Raw genomic sequence first — 14,698 nt, forward strand, 5'->3', positions numbered from 1 at the left:
TGACTGAGGACTAGTAGAGACAGACAGTATTACTGAGGACTAGTAGAGACAGACAGTATTACTAAGGACTAGTAGAGACAGACAGTATGACTGAGGACTAGAAGAATAGAGACAGACAGTATGACTGAGACTAGTAGAGACAGACAGTATGACTGAGGACTAGTAGAGACAGACAGTATGACTAGTGACTACGTAGAGACAGACACAGTATGACTGAGGACTAGTAGAGACAGACAGTATGACTGAGGACTAGTAGAGACAGACAGTATGACTGAGGACTAGTAGAGACAGACATATGACTGAGGACTAGTAGAGACAGACAGTATGACTGAGGACTAGTAGAGACAGACAGTATGACTGAGGACTAGTAGAGACAGACAGAAGACTGAGGACTAGTAGAGACAGACAGTATGACTCTGAGGACTAGTAGAGACAGACAGTATGACTGAGACTAGTAGAGACACACAGTATGACTGAGGACTGGTAGAGACAGACAGTATGACTGAGGACTAGTAGAGACAGACAGTATGACTGAGGACTAGTAGAGACACAGTATGACTGATGACTAGTAGAGACAGACAGTATGACTGAGGACTAGTAGAGACAGACAGTATGACTGAGGAGTAGTAGAGACAGACAGTATGACTGAGGACTAGTAGAGACAGACAGTATGACTGAGGACTAGTAGAGACAGACAGTATGACTGAGGACTAGTAGAGACAGACAGTATGACTGAGGACCAGAGAAGGACAGTATGACTGAGGACTAGTAGAGACAGACAGTACTGAGGACTAGTAGAGACAGACAGTATGACTTAGGACTAGTAGGAAAAAGACAGACAGTATGACTGAGGACTGGTAGAGACAGACAGTATGACTGAGGACTCGTAGAGGTTAGAGACAGTATGACTGGAGGACTAGTAGAGACACACAGTATGACTGAGGACTAGTAGAGACTGACAGTATGACTGATGACTAAGTAGAGACAGACAGTATGACTGAGGACTAGAGGACAGACAGTACTGAGGACTAGTAGAGACAGACAGTATGACTGAGGACTAGTAGAGAGACAGACAGTATGACTGAGGACTAGTAGACACAGACGTTGACTGTGAGGACTAGTAGAGACAGACAGTATGACTGAGGACCAGTAGAGACAGACAGTATGACTGAGGACTAGTAGAGACAGACAGTATGACTGAGGACTAGTAGAGACAGACAGTATGACTGAGGACTAGTAGAGACAGACAGTATGACTAGTGACTAGTAGAGACAGACAGTATGACTGAGGACTAGTAGAGACAGACAGTATTACTGAGGACTAGTAGAGACAGACAGTATGACTGAGGACTGGTAGAGACAGACAGTATGACTGAGGACTAGTAGAGACAAGACGTATGACTGAGGACTAGTGAGACAGACAGTATGACTGAGGACTATAGAGACAGGGACAGTATGACTGGTGACTAGTAGAGACAGACAGTATGACTGAGGACTAGTAGAGACAGACAGTATGACTGAGGACTAGGGTAGAGACAGACAGGTATTACTGGAGGACTAGTAGAGACAGACAGATATGACTGAGGACTGGTAGAGACAGACAGTATGACTGGTGACTAGTAGAGACAGACAGTATGACTGAGGACTAGTAGAGACAGACAGTATGACTGAGGACTAGTAGAGACAGACAGTATGACTGGTGACTAGTAGAGACAGACAGTATGACTGAGGACTAGTAGAGACAGACAGTATGACTGAGGACTAGTAGAGACAGACAGTATTACTGAGGACTAGTAGAGACGACAGCATGACTGAGGACTAGTAGAGACAGACAGTATGACTGAGGACTAGTAGAGACAGACAGTATTACTGAGGACTAGTAGAGACAGACAGTATGACTGAGGACTGGGAGAGACAGACAGTAAGGACTGAGGACTGGTAGAGACAGACAGTATGACTGAGGACTAGTAGAGACAGACAGTAGTGACTGAGGACTGGTAGAGACAGACAGTATTACTGAGGACTGGTAGAGACAGACAGTATGACTGAGGACTGGTAGAGACAGACAGTATGACTGAGGACTAGTAGAGACAGACAGTATGACTGAGGACTAGTAGAGACAGACAGTATGACTGAGGACTAGTAGACACAGACAGTATGACTGAGGACTAGTAGAGACAGACATTATGACTGAGGACTAGTAGAGACAGAAAGTATGCATCCTAAATGACATTTACATTTAATAATTTAGCAGACGCTCTGATCCAGAGCCAGTTACTGATCCAGAGCCAGTTACTGATCCAGAGCCAGTTACTGATCCAGAGCCAGTTACTGATCCAGAGCCAGTTACTGATCCAAAACCAGTTAGTGCATTCATCTTAAGATAGCTAGTTGGGACAACTACCATATCTCAGTCATAGGGGGGAGTGGAGTGTTAGTCTAAGGGGGTGGGGGTTCTGTGGGATTATTTAAGATACTCTTTGAAGAGGTAGGGGTTCAGACGTTTTCAGAAGATGGGCAGGGACTCTGCTGTCCAAGCTTCAGGGGGAAGCTGGTTCCACCGTCGGGTTGCCAGGACAGAGAAGAGCTTTGACAGGTCTGAGCTGGGAGCTGATCTCCCATAGGGGTTGGGAGGACCGAGAGACCAGAGGTGGCAGAATGGAGTAACTGGTTGGGGTGTAGGGTTTGCGAATAGCCTGGAGCTAGGGAGGGGGCAGTTCCTCTTGCTGCTCCGAGGTAGCCATGGTCTTGCAGTGGATGCGAGCTCGACCGGAAGCCAGTGGAGTGTGCGGAGTGTCCATTCGTCAAGCCCCTACAATAACTGATCTAAGTGTACACCATAAAAGGGAATAGGGAGTGCCGTTTGGGGACGTGCCCTCTTACTGTCCGTGAGATAATCAGGTTTGAAGCCACAATCGAGCCTCTTACTGTCCGTGAGATAATCAAGTTTGGGAAGCACAAACCAGAGCCTCTTACTGTCCGTGAGATAATCACGTTTGAGGCCACAATCAGAGCCTCTTACTGTCCGTGAGATAATCACGTTTAGGCCATAATCAGAGCCTCTTACTGTCCAGTGAGATAATCACGTTTAGGCCACAATCAGAGCCTCTTACTGTCCGTGAGATAATCACGTTTGAGCCACAATCAGAGCCTCTTACTGTCCGTGAGATAATCCGCGTTAAGCCACAATCAGAGCCTCTTACTGTGAGATAATCACGTTAGGCCACAATCAGAGCCTCTTACTGTCCGTGAGAGATAATCACGTTCAGGCGCACAATCAGAGCCTCTTACTGTCCGTGAGATAATCACGTTTAGGCCACAATCAGAGCCTCTTACTGTCCGTGAGAGTAATCGCGTTTAGGCCACAATCAGAGCCTCTTACTGTCCGTGAGATAATCACGTTTAGGCCACAATCAGAGCCTCTTACTGTCCGTGAGATAATCACGTTTAGGCCACAATCAGAGCCTCTTACTGTCCGTGAGATAATCACGTTTAGGCCACAATCAGAGCCTCTTACTGTCCGTGAGATAATACGTTTGAGCCACAATCAGAGCCTCTTACTGTCAACTGAGATAATCACGTTTAGGCCACAATCAGAGCCTCTTACTGTCCGTGAGATAATCACGAATTTGGGCCACAATCAGAGCCTCTTACTGTCCGTGAGATAATCACGTTTAGGCCACAATCAGAGCCTCTTACTGTCCGTAGAGATAATCACGTTTAGGGGCCACAATCAGAACCTCTTACTGTCCGTGGAGATAATCACGTTTAGGCCACAATCAGAGCCTCTTACTGTCCGTGAGATAATCACGTTTAGGCCACAATCAGAGCCTCTTACTGTCCATGAGATAATCACGTTTAGTCCAATCAGAGCCTCTTACTGTCCGTGAGATAATCACGTTTAAGCCACAATCAGAGCCTCTTACTGTCCGTGAGATAATCACGTATAGGCCACAATCAGCTACTTACATCCGTAGATAATCATTGAGGCCACAATCAGAGCCTCTTACTGTCCGTGAGATAATCACGTTTGAGGCCACATCAAGCCTCTTATTCCGTGAGATAATCACGTTTGGCCATGAGCCTCTTACTGTCCGTGAGATAATCACGTTTGAGGCACAATCAGAGCCTCTTACTGTCCGTAGAGATAATCACGTTTAGGCCACAATCAGAGCCTCTTACTGTCACGCGAGATAATCAGGTTTAGGCTAACAATCAGAGCCTCTTACTGTCCGTGAGATAATCAAGTTTAGGCCAAACCAGAGCCTCTTACTGTCCGTGAGATAATCAGGTTTAGGCTACAACCAGAGCCTCTTACCATCCGTGAGATAATCAGGTTTAGCCAAGCAACCCAGAGCCTCTTACTGTCCGTGGAGATAATCACGTTTAGGCCACAATCAGAGCCTCTTACTATCCGTGGAGATAATCACGTTTAGGCCACAATCAGAGCCTCTTACTGTCCGTGAGATAATCACATTTAGGCCACAATCAGAGCCTCTTACTGTCCGTGAGATAATCACGTTTAGCCACAATCAGAGCCTCTTACTGTCCGTGAGATAAGCACGTTTAGGCCACAATCGAGCCTCTTACTGTCCGTAGATAATCAGCCGTTTAGCCACAATCAGAGCCTCTTACTGTCCGTGAGATAATCACGTTTAGGCCACAATCAGAGCCTCTTACTGTCCGTGAGATAATCACGTTTAGGCCACAATCAGAGCCTCTTACTGTCCGTGAGATAATCACGTTTAGGCCACAATCAGAGCCTCTTACTGTCCGTGAGATAATCACGTTTAGGCCACAATCAGAGCCTCTTACTGTCCGTGAGATAATCACGTTTAGGCCACAATCAGAGCCTCTTACTGTCCGTGAGAATAATCACGTTGCTGAGGCCCAATCAGAGCCTCTTACTGTCCGTGAGATAATCACGTTTAGGCCACAATCAGAGCCTCTTACTGTCCGTAGGATAATCACGTTTAGGCCCAATCAGAGCCTCTTACTGTCCGTAGAGATAATCACGTTTAGGCCCAATCAGAGCCTCTTACTGTCCGTGAGATAATCATTGAAAGCCACATCAGAGCCTCTTACTGTCGTGAGATAATCACGTTTAGGCCACAATCAGAGCCTCTTACTGTCCGTGAGATAATCACGTTTAGCCACAATCAGAGCCTCTTACTGTCCGTGAGATAATCACGTTTGGGCCACAATCAGAGCCTCTTACTGTCCGTGAGATAATCACGTCAGCCACAATCAGAGCTTCTGTCCGGTGAGATAATCACGTTTAGCCACAATCAGAGCCTCTTACTGTCCGTGAGATAATCGCGTTAGGGCCACAATCAGAGCCTCTTACTGTCCGTGAGATAATCACGTTTAAGCCCAATCAGAGCCTCTTACTGTCCGGCGAGATAATCACGTTTAGCCACAATCAGAGCCTCTTACTGTCAGTGAGATAATCACGTTTAGGCCACAATCAGAGCCTCTTACTGTCCGTGAGATAATCACGTTGAGGGGCCACAATCAGAGCCTCTTACTGTCCGTGAGATAATCGCGTTTAAGCCCAATCAGAGCCTCTTACTGTCCGTGAGATAATCACGTTTAGGCCACAATCAGAGCCTCTTACTGTCCATGGATAATCACGATTTAGACCCCACAATCAGAGCCTCTTACTGTCCGTGAGATAATCACGTTTAGGCCACAATCAAAGCCTCTTACTGTCCGTGAGATAATCACGTTTGGCCACAATCAGATCAAGAGTGTGCTTTGTGTGCCGATCTCACTTTTAACAACATTAGCTAATCAGCTGAGGCCAAACATTGTCTTCCCATAAACCACGAGTTGGACCAGACCTGGGTTCAAATACTATTTTAAATCATAATGTGCTGATTGAGCTTGCCTGGCTTAATGCAATGGAATAGTCAGGAATGGCCGACCCTGTCCATCTAGCACTACAGACAGGCTGGATTAAACACTCAAAGTATTTGACAGATTTCAAATCATGTTTGAACCCAGGTCTGACTCAGAGAAGATGTTTTTGATGTGTTTCTCAGTGGGTGTAGAGGGGTGTCAGCTGGTGTCTACAAAGCCCGGGACAACCTGAAGCACAAAGACTGCCTTGTTGCCTCACCACATCAGACCTTGGTGTCATGTGAAGGGAACCAGTAGGGATGCGCGCGAAAAATACCCAGAGTGGTTGTTTCAAGGTGTTTCAGATAAGTCATGTGCATTTCTGAAAACATTTAGCGTGTGCTAAATGGCACTCTGATACCTTTAAAGTGCACTAGGGTGCCATTTGACCAGGACCCATATGGCTCTGGTCCAAACTAGTGCACTAGGGTGTCATTTGACCAGGACCCATATAGCTCTGGTCCAAACTAGTGCACTAGGGTGCCATTTGACCAGGACCCATATGGCTCTGGTCCAAACTAGTGCACTAGGGTGCCATTTGACCAGGACCCATATGGCTCTGGTCCAAACTAGTGCACTAGGGTGCCATTTGACCAGGACCCATATGGCTCTGGTCCAAACTAGTGCACTAGGGTGCCATTTGACCAGGACCCATATGGCTCTGGTCCAAACTAGTGCATTAGGGTGCCATTTGGTACACACCGTTTCAAATCAAATCAAATGTTATTTGCCAAATGCGCGGAATACAACAGGTGTAGACCTTACAGTGAAATGATGACTGACAAGCCCTTAACCAACAATGCAGTTTAAAAAATAAAAATAAATAATAATAATAATAATATATATTAAAATAATCAAAATATATATATACAAACAATTTTTAATTATAGTGTTAAGTAAAAAATGTATAAGTAAAAAATAGAAAATAGAAAATAATTAAAGAGCAGCAGTAAAATAAAAATAACCAGTAGGGAGGGTATATACAGTGTGTGAGTGTGTTTATGAATGCCAAAGGAGATATCACGTAGTATATGATGTAATGCATCGTCATCATTTGAAATGTCAGTTCAGAGACCATTTTGCTTGCTATTACACAAAATATGTTTGTTTTTTATTTCATTTTTATTCATAAGATACAATAAATAACTTTTTGCACTGATTTCCTAAATTACCTGGAGAATTTGATTGTTTGACATATGGAATGTCCATGAAAAAAAAACATATTTGTCAGCTACATTGCTCCTAATCTGAGGCATTTAAAAAATATATAATTAATTATGCGAATTTCATATACTGAAGGCTTAACCACATACCAGAAAATGTTAATAGTAAAATGTAAAACTCTGCTACACAATTGGACTACTGTTAAGACTCTGGGTTAGGCACATGATGGAAACACAGAACCTGATTAACTATTTAAAGTGTCAACTTTTGATTTGGGATTAATGAAAATACTTAGTGGTTATCTTTAAAGAAATGTGTTCATTTCAAATTAAAATATCTAAGCCAATTGTTAGACAATTGTATTGCCTTTTAGAGATTGATTTTGTATTTTGAATTTCATTGAACAATAAATATACATCCAACATAACATCCATCTAACTTATTAAAAAAACACAACCAGAGATAACAGTAGGAATAATAATGTGCCATTTAGCTTTTAGACGCTTTTATCCAAAGCAACTTACAGTCATGTGTGCATACATTTTTTTTTGTGTATGGGTGGTCCCGGGGATCGAACCCACTACCTTGGCGTTTCAAGCGCCGTGCTCTACCAGCTGAGCTACAGAGGACCACAAGAAGAAATACAACGTAACATCCATCTAACCTATTACAAAAAAACACTAACACAACCAGAGATAACAGTAAGAAGAAATACAACGTAACAGTATCCTATAGGCCCACCTCCTCGATGCCTACTAGGACGGGATAGAGTCTGTGTTTGAGTGCTCGGCCTTAAGGATATGGATTAGATATTGACTGTAGACTGGTAGAGAAGGGGCCCACCGGGGAGAGGAGGTCAGCCGTGGAGGGTTGCTAGGAGGGTTGCTAGGACGCCTGGAGCGCCGGCGCAGGCCATCCGACGGCGTAGCAGATCGAACCGAACATTCGCGGGTAGCGTATCGCAGGTCGCAGCAGGGCAGCGTGTTGCCCAGACAGGACTGCTGGTGGGGGATACAGCGGCAGGGAGAACGCATGGCTCTGCTCTGCAGCTGCACAGCCTCAGCAACATCCTGGTAGATGGACAGGCGAGACAGAACACAGACAGACTGATGTTATACAGTTGGGAGGGTTGGAGGTCGAGTTGAGAGTGTGTTGCTGGGGACGACCATGCCCGCCCGACGGGACTGGCCAATCTGGCGACAGTAGCAGAAAGCGTTGAAGAAGCGGCAGTAGCAGGTATGACAGTGGTTAGCAGGGCAGCAGGTGAGCCAGACAGGACTGCTGGTGGGGGATACAGCGACGGGGAGAACCCACAGCTCTACTCTGCAGCTGAACAGCCTCTGCCTCAGCCCGGTGGAATGTAAGAAACAGCCAGGTGAGCCTGGTCGAACCAGAAGGAGCCAGAGGGCAGGAGCCTCTGTTTCAATAGAGTGGGGCAGCTTGATGTGCTTTGATGTCAAGTGCCCCCCGGACAGACTGTTAGACAGTAGACAGCACACACACATACAGACAGATGGACACGCACACACACACACACACACACACGTTTGTTTTACTATTCTTGTGGGGACCAAACAATTGATTCCCATTCAAAATCCTATTTTCCCTAACTCTTAACTTAACCTATCCTTAACCCCTAACTCCTAACCCAAAACCTAACCCTTAACCCAACTTCTAACCCTAACCCTAAACCTAAGCCTTAACCCTTAACCCCTAACTCCTAACCATAACCCTAACCCTTAACCCCTAAACCCTAACCTCAACCCCTACCCTAACACCAACCCCTAACTCCCTAACCCTTAACCCCTAACTCCTAACCTAACCTAACCTAACCCCTTAACCCACTAACTCCTAACTCCTAACTCCTAACCCTAACCTTAACCCCTAACTCCTAACCCTAACCTTAACCCCTAACTCCTAACCCTTAACCCCTAACTCCTAACCCTTTAACCTAACCCCTAAGCCTCAAATAGCCTTTTTCCTTGTGGGGACCGGTGAAGTGTACCCACTTGTCCGAATGTTCCTTGTTTTGCTATCGTTGTGAGAACTTCTGGTCTCCATGACGATACAGTAGTAAAACCCACTGGTGTTCTACACCGAGTCTCCTCCCCTTCTACACCGAGTCTCCTCCCCCGTCTCCTCCCCTTCTACACCGAGTAAACAAAACATTAAGGACACCTTCCTAATGTTGAGTTACACCCCCCCCATCTCCTCCCCTTCATCTACACTGATTGAAGTGGCATCAACAAGGGATCATAGCTTTCACCTGGATTCACCTGGTCAGTCTATGTCATAGAAATATGTTTTGTATACTCAGTGTACATGAACTCACATGATGTTCCAGTCATAAAAACATTTTAAAGTTATGTACACATTGCATGCTGCCATACACAACGAGTAATGATTAAATAGTATATTGATCCACCTCATCATAGGATCCCATGTCCATCATCAAATCCTCCTCCTCAGAGTCTGAGCCAGACAACAGGACCCCCTCTAGAGAGAGCCTTTACCTGAGGAGGAATAAAGGTCAGTCCATCAATCAATCAACTACAATGGGATCATTTCCTAGAGGCAGAATGACTTCAATCAAAAGGAATATATATCAATCAATCAATTAGAATGGGATCATTTCCTAGAGGCAGAATGACTTAAATCAAAAGGAATATATATTTCAATCAATCAATCAATCAATTAGAATGGGATCGTTTCCTAGGAGGCAGAACGACTTCGATCAAAAGGAATACATAACAATCAATCAATCAATTAATAGAATGGGATCATTTCCTAGAAGCAGAATGACTTCAATCAAAAGGAATACATATTAATCAATCAACAATCAATTAATAGAATGGGATAATTTCCTAGAGGCATAATTTTTGTATTTGTATTTATTAGGGATCCCCATTAGTTCCTGCCAAGGCAGCAGCTACTCTTCCTGGGGTCCAAACATATTAAAACACTTACAGTGGGGGAAAAAAGTATTTAGTCAGCCACCAATTGTGCAAGTTCTCCCACTTAAAAAGATGAGAGAGGCCTGTACATTTTTTTCCAGAAAATCACATTGTAGGATTATTTATGAATTTATTTGCAAATTATGGTGGAAAATAAGTATTTGGTCACCTACAAACAAGCAAGATTTCTGGCTCTCACAGACCTTCAACTTCTTCTTTAAGAGGCTCCTCTGTCCTCCACTCGTTACCTGTATTAATCAATGGTCTTGTAGCCCATTCCAGCCTTGTGTAGGTCTACAATCTTGTCCCTGACATCCTTGGAGAGCTCTTTGGTCTTGGCCATGGTGGAGAGTTTGGAATCTGATTGATTGATTGCTTCTGTGGACAGGTATCTTTTATAGGTAACAAGCTGAGATTAGGAGCACTCCCTTTAAGAGTGTGCTCCTAATCTCAGCTTGGTTACCTGTATAAAGACACCTGGAGCCAGAAATCTTTCTGATTGAGAGGGGTCAAATACTTATTTCCCTCATTAAAATGCAAATCAATTTATAACATTTTTACATGCGTTTTCTGGATTTTTTTGTTGTTATTCTGTCTCTCACTGTTCAAATAAACCTACCATTAAAATTATAGACTGATCATTTCTTTGTCAGTGGGCAAACATACAAAATCAGCAGGATCAAATACTTTTTCCCTCACTGTATTTGCCATTCCTTTTGCCTCATCCGTCTCAACCATAAAACATTTCAATTCCTCATCAATCCACGGGGATTTAACTGTATTTACAGACATTTTAATGGGTGCATGCTTATTAGTAACTGGAATAAGCATTTTCATAAATGTGTCAAGTGCAGCGTCTGTTTGCTCCTCACTACACACCACGGACCAACATATATTCTTTACATCAACAACACAGGAATCACTACAAAACGTATTTTATGACTTCTTATACACAATATTAGGCCCAGCCTTTGGAACTTTGGTTTTTCCTAGATATGGCTACTATATTGTGATCACTACATCCAATGGATTTGGATACTGCTTTCAAACAACAAATCTCTGCAGCATTAGTAGAGAATATGATCAATACATGTTGATGATTTAATTCCTGTACTTTTTGTAACTACCCTGGTAGGTTGACTGATAGCCTGAACCAAGTTGCAGGCACTGGTTACAGTTTGAAGCTTTCTCTTGAGTAGGCAGCCTGATGACAGCCAGTCAATATTTAAATCACCCAGAAAATATACCTTTCTATTGATATCACATACATTATCAAGCATTTCACACATGTTATCCAGATACTGACTGTTAGCACTTGGTGGTCTATAGCAGCTTCCCACCAGAATTGGCTTTAAGTGAGGCAGATTAACCTGTAGCCATGTTTACTTCAACAGTATTTAACAGGAGATCCTCTCTAATCTTCACAGGAATGTGGTTCTGAATATAAACAGCAACACCTCCACCATTGGCATTTCTATATTTTCTGTAAATGTTATAACCTTGTATTGCGACAACTGTATCATCAAAGGTATTATCTAAATTAGTTTAAGATATAGTCAGAATATGAATGTCATCTGTTACTAGCAGATTATTGATTTCATGAACCTTGTTTCTTATTTTGAGCACTTTTCTTCTGGGATGCTTACTTGTTTTTTATTACTTTACTGGGAAGCTTGCAGCAGTAGATATGCTCATGTTCTTTATGTTAGTGCAGGGTGACTGCACACAGTGGACTTCCTCCTTGGGCACACCGGCTCAGTGCTAACAGTATCAATCTGGTTCTAAGGCACATGATTACTCCATCCAATAGCTGTAGGATCAGCAGAGGCATTCAGGGCAGTTAGAGGGACATAAATTAGGTTACTTATATTGTGTCTACCGACGCCCCTGGGATAATGTCACCATTTGCTGAAGCATTATGACAACTCTGCGTCACAATGGTAGGGATTAGCTGAACTGGGCTTGGGTCATTGCTAAGTAATTGTCTCAACGCAGCCTTATAATGCTGTGAAAGGATCCAGGAACCCAAATGAGTTGGGTGGATCCCATCCTCCTTATAAGACGTGTTTTGTTTCCAAAAGGTATCGTAATTGTCAACAAAAGTTACACCCATTGAGCTGCAATAATCACATAGCCAGTTGTGAAGAGCAAGAATCCTACTAAAGCGTTCAATGCCACAATTCAGATAGGGCACAGGGCCAGATATGATGGTTTTTTTGTTAGTGTCTAGCAGAGAGTCAATCAGCTCCAGTTTCAACTGTGCAGAGCTGCCCTTCATAATGTCATTAAAACCCACATGGACTACGATAGAATCGATTTCCATGTCCTGACTTCAATCAAAAGGAATACATATCAATCAATCAATCAATCAATCAATTAGAATGGGTTAATTTCCTAGAAGCAGAATGACTTCAATCAAAAGGAATACATATAAATAAATAAATCAATTAGAATGGGATCATTTCCTAGAAGCAGAATGACTTCAATCAAAAGGAATACATATCAATCAATCAGAATGGGATCATTTCCTAGAGGCAGAATGACTTCAATCAAAAAGTTAGCCTGGCTAACTGATTGATCTAGCTTTTCTGTAACAATCCCCTGTTCTTTCTCACCTAGACACAGTAATCCCTGTCTACCTAATTACAGCAATGTTAAATAACTAACCTATATCCGAGAGGAAGGAGTCCTCGGTGCGTCTGAGGCTGGGATGGGATTCCTCCAGACGAATGTTTCCATGAACCAGTCCTGTAGCCAGCCGGATCAGGCTCAGGGTACAGCAGCACAGCACCGCTGAGTTGACCATGCTGATCCAATACAACGCTCACTAAACTGACTGACCGCTGCACTGACGGAAAAGAGCTTAGGAAGAGCAATAAACAGAGGGGGGGGGGAGTTGTCGTTACAGTTAAATCACTTGGTTTGCAGTCAACTCAGTTGGTTTGGCTAAAATCATCGACAAATGACATTCATTCTAAATGTTTGAGGTATTTATTTCTACGCAGATCCTTTTCAAAAACGTACAAACATACCTAAATATCAACTACTTTTGTTCATGCTTTTTTAACATAATACGTTGCAAAACGGCATATTTGATTGATTACAAGTGAGCTGTAGATATCCGAGAGAGTTGCAGATATTGTCATAATTTCTCCTCAAGCATTGTAACCGTTGCAACATCAGAAAACACACATAGACCACAACAGCAGTTACATTAGGCAAAGCGTCCAGTTGTTGCTCTTGGCTGAATCTCAGAGGAACATGCAGTATTAGATATTAGACAAGTCGCATGTTTTGCTTGTGTGTGAGTGTAAGAAAGCGCGAACAGGAGAGAGATATAATGCAAGAGAGAGAGAGAGAGAGAGAGAGAGAGATGGAGGGAGAGAGAGAGAGAGAGATAGAGAGAGATAGAGAGATAGAGTGCCAGAGAGAGAGAGAGAGATAGAGGGAGAGAGAGAGAGAGAGAGAGAGAGAGAGAGAGAGAGAGAGAGAGAGAGAGAGAGAGAGAGAGAGAGAGAGAGAGTAGGCCAGAGAGAGAGAGAGAGAGAGAGAGAGAGAGAGAGAGGAGCGAGAGAGAGAGAGGGAGAGAGCGAGAGAGAGGTACAGGTATTGGGTTGTTCTGCTCACCTGTGGCCCCGTGGACTCCTGTGTCTGTGTGATCTTCCCATGGTGGGACCAAGAGCCTCTTTATAAAGATGCCTTGAGGAGGGGAAAGAGGGAGGAGGGAAGGAGAGAGGAGGGAAGGTGGGAGGAGAGAGGAGGGAAGGAGGGAGGAGGGAAGGAGGGAAGAGAGAGGAGGGAAGGAGGGAGGGAGGGAAGGAGAGGAGGGAGGGGAGGAGGGAGGAGGGAGGAGGGAAGGAGGAGGAGGAGAGGAGGGAGGAGGGAGGAGGGAGGAGGGGGAAGGAGGGAGGAGGGAGGAGGGAAGGAGGGGAGGGAGGAGGGAGGAGGGAGGGGAGGAGGGAGGAGGGGGGAGGAGGAGGAGGGAGGAGGGAGGGGGAGGGAGGAGGGAAGGAGGGAGGAGAGAGGAGGAGGGAGGGAGGGAGAGGAGGAGAGAGGAGGGAAGGAAGGAGGAGGGATGGAGGGAGAGGGAAGGAGGGAGGAGGGAAGGAGGGAGGAGGGAGGAGGAAGGAGGAAGGAGGGGGAAGAGGGAGGAGGGAAGGAGGGAGGAGGGAGGAGGGTCGAGGGAAGGAGGAGGAGGGAGGAGGAAGGAGGAGGAGGGAGGAGGGAGGAGGGAGGAGGGAAGGAGGGGGAGGAAGGAGGGAGGAGGGAGGAGGAGGAGGGAGGAGGGAGGAGAGAGGAGGGAGGGAGGGAGGAGAGAGGAGGGAAGGGAAGGAGGAGGGGATGGAGGGAGGAGGGAGGAGGGAGGAGGGAGAGGGAAGGAGGGAGGAGAGAGGAGGGAGGGAGGGAGGAGAGAGGAGGGGAGGAGGGAGGAGAGAGGAGGGAAGGGAAGGAGGAGGATGGAGGAGGAGGAAAAGAGGGCGGAGGAAGGTGGGAGGAGGGAGGCCAGCCAGCCACATCCATGGTCACATGATCAACCCACAGCAGCAGCAGCATGGGGGGGAGGAGGAGGAAGAAGAGGAGGAGGAGGAGGGAGGGAGGAGAAGGAAGAGAGGAGGAGGGGAGGAAGAGAAGGAGGGAAGAGGGAGGAAGAGAGGAAGAGGAGGAGGAAGAGGAGGAGGA

General features: G+C 45.1%; 1 pseudogene; it reads right to left on the minus strand.

The window, feature by feature from the left end:
- Positions 1 to 7,920: 7,920 nt before the first annotated feature.
- On the minus strand, positions 7,921 to 13,674 carry LOC123490830 (annotated as a pseudogene).
- Positions 13,675 to 14,698: the final 1,024 nt, after the last annotated feature.

The sequence above is a fragment of the Coregonus clupeaformis genome, unplaced genomic scaffold (genome assembly GCF_020615455.1).
Source record: "Coregonus clupeaformis isolate EN_2021a unplaced genomic scaffold, ASM2061545v1 scaf4969, whole genome shotgun sequence".
NCBI lineage: Eukaryota > Metazoa > Chordata > Actinopteri > Salmoniformes > Salmonidae > Coregonus > Coregonus clupeaformis.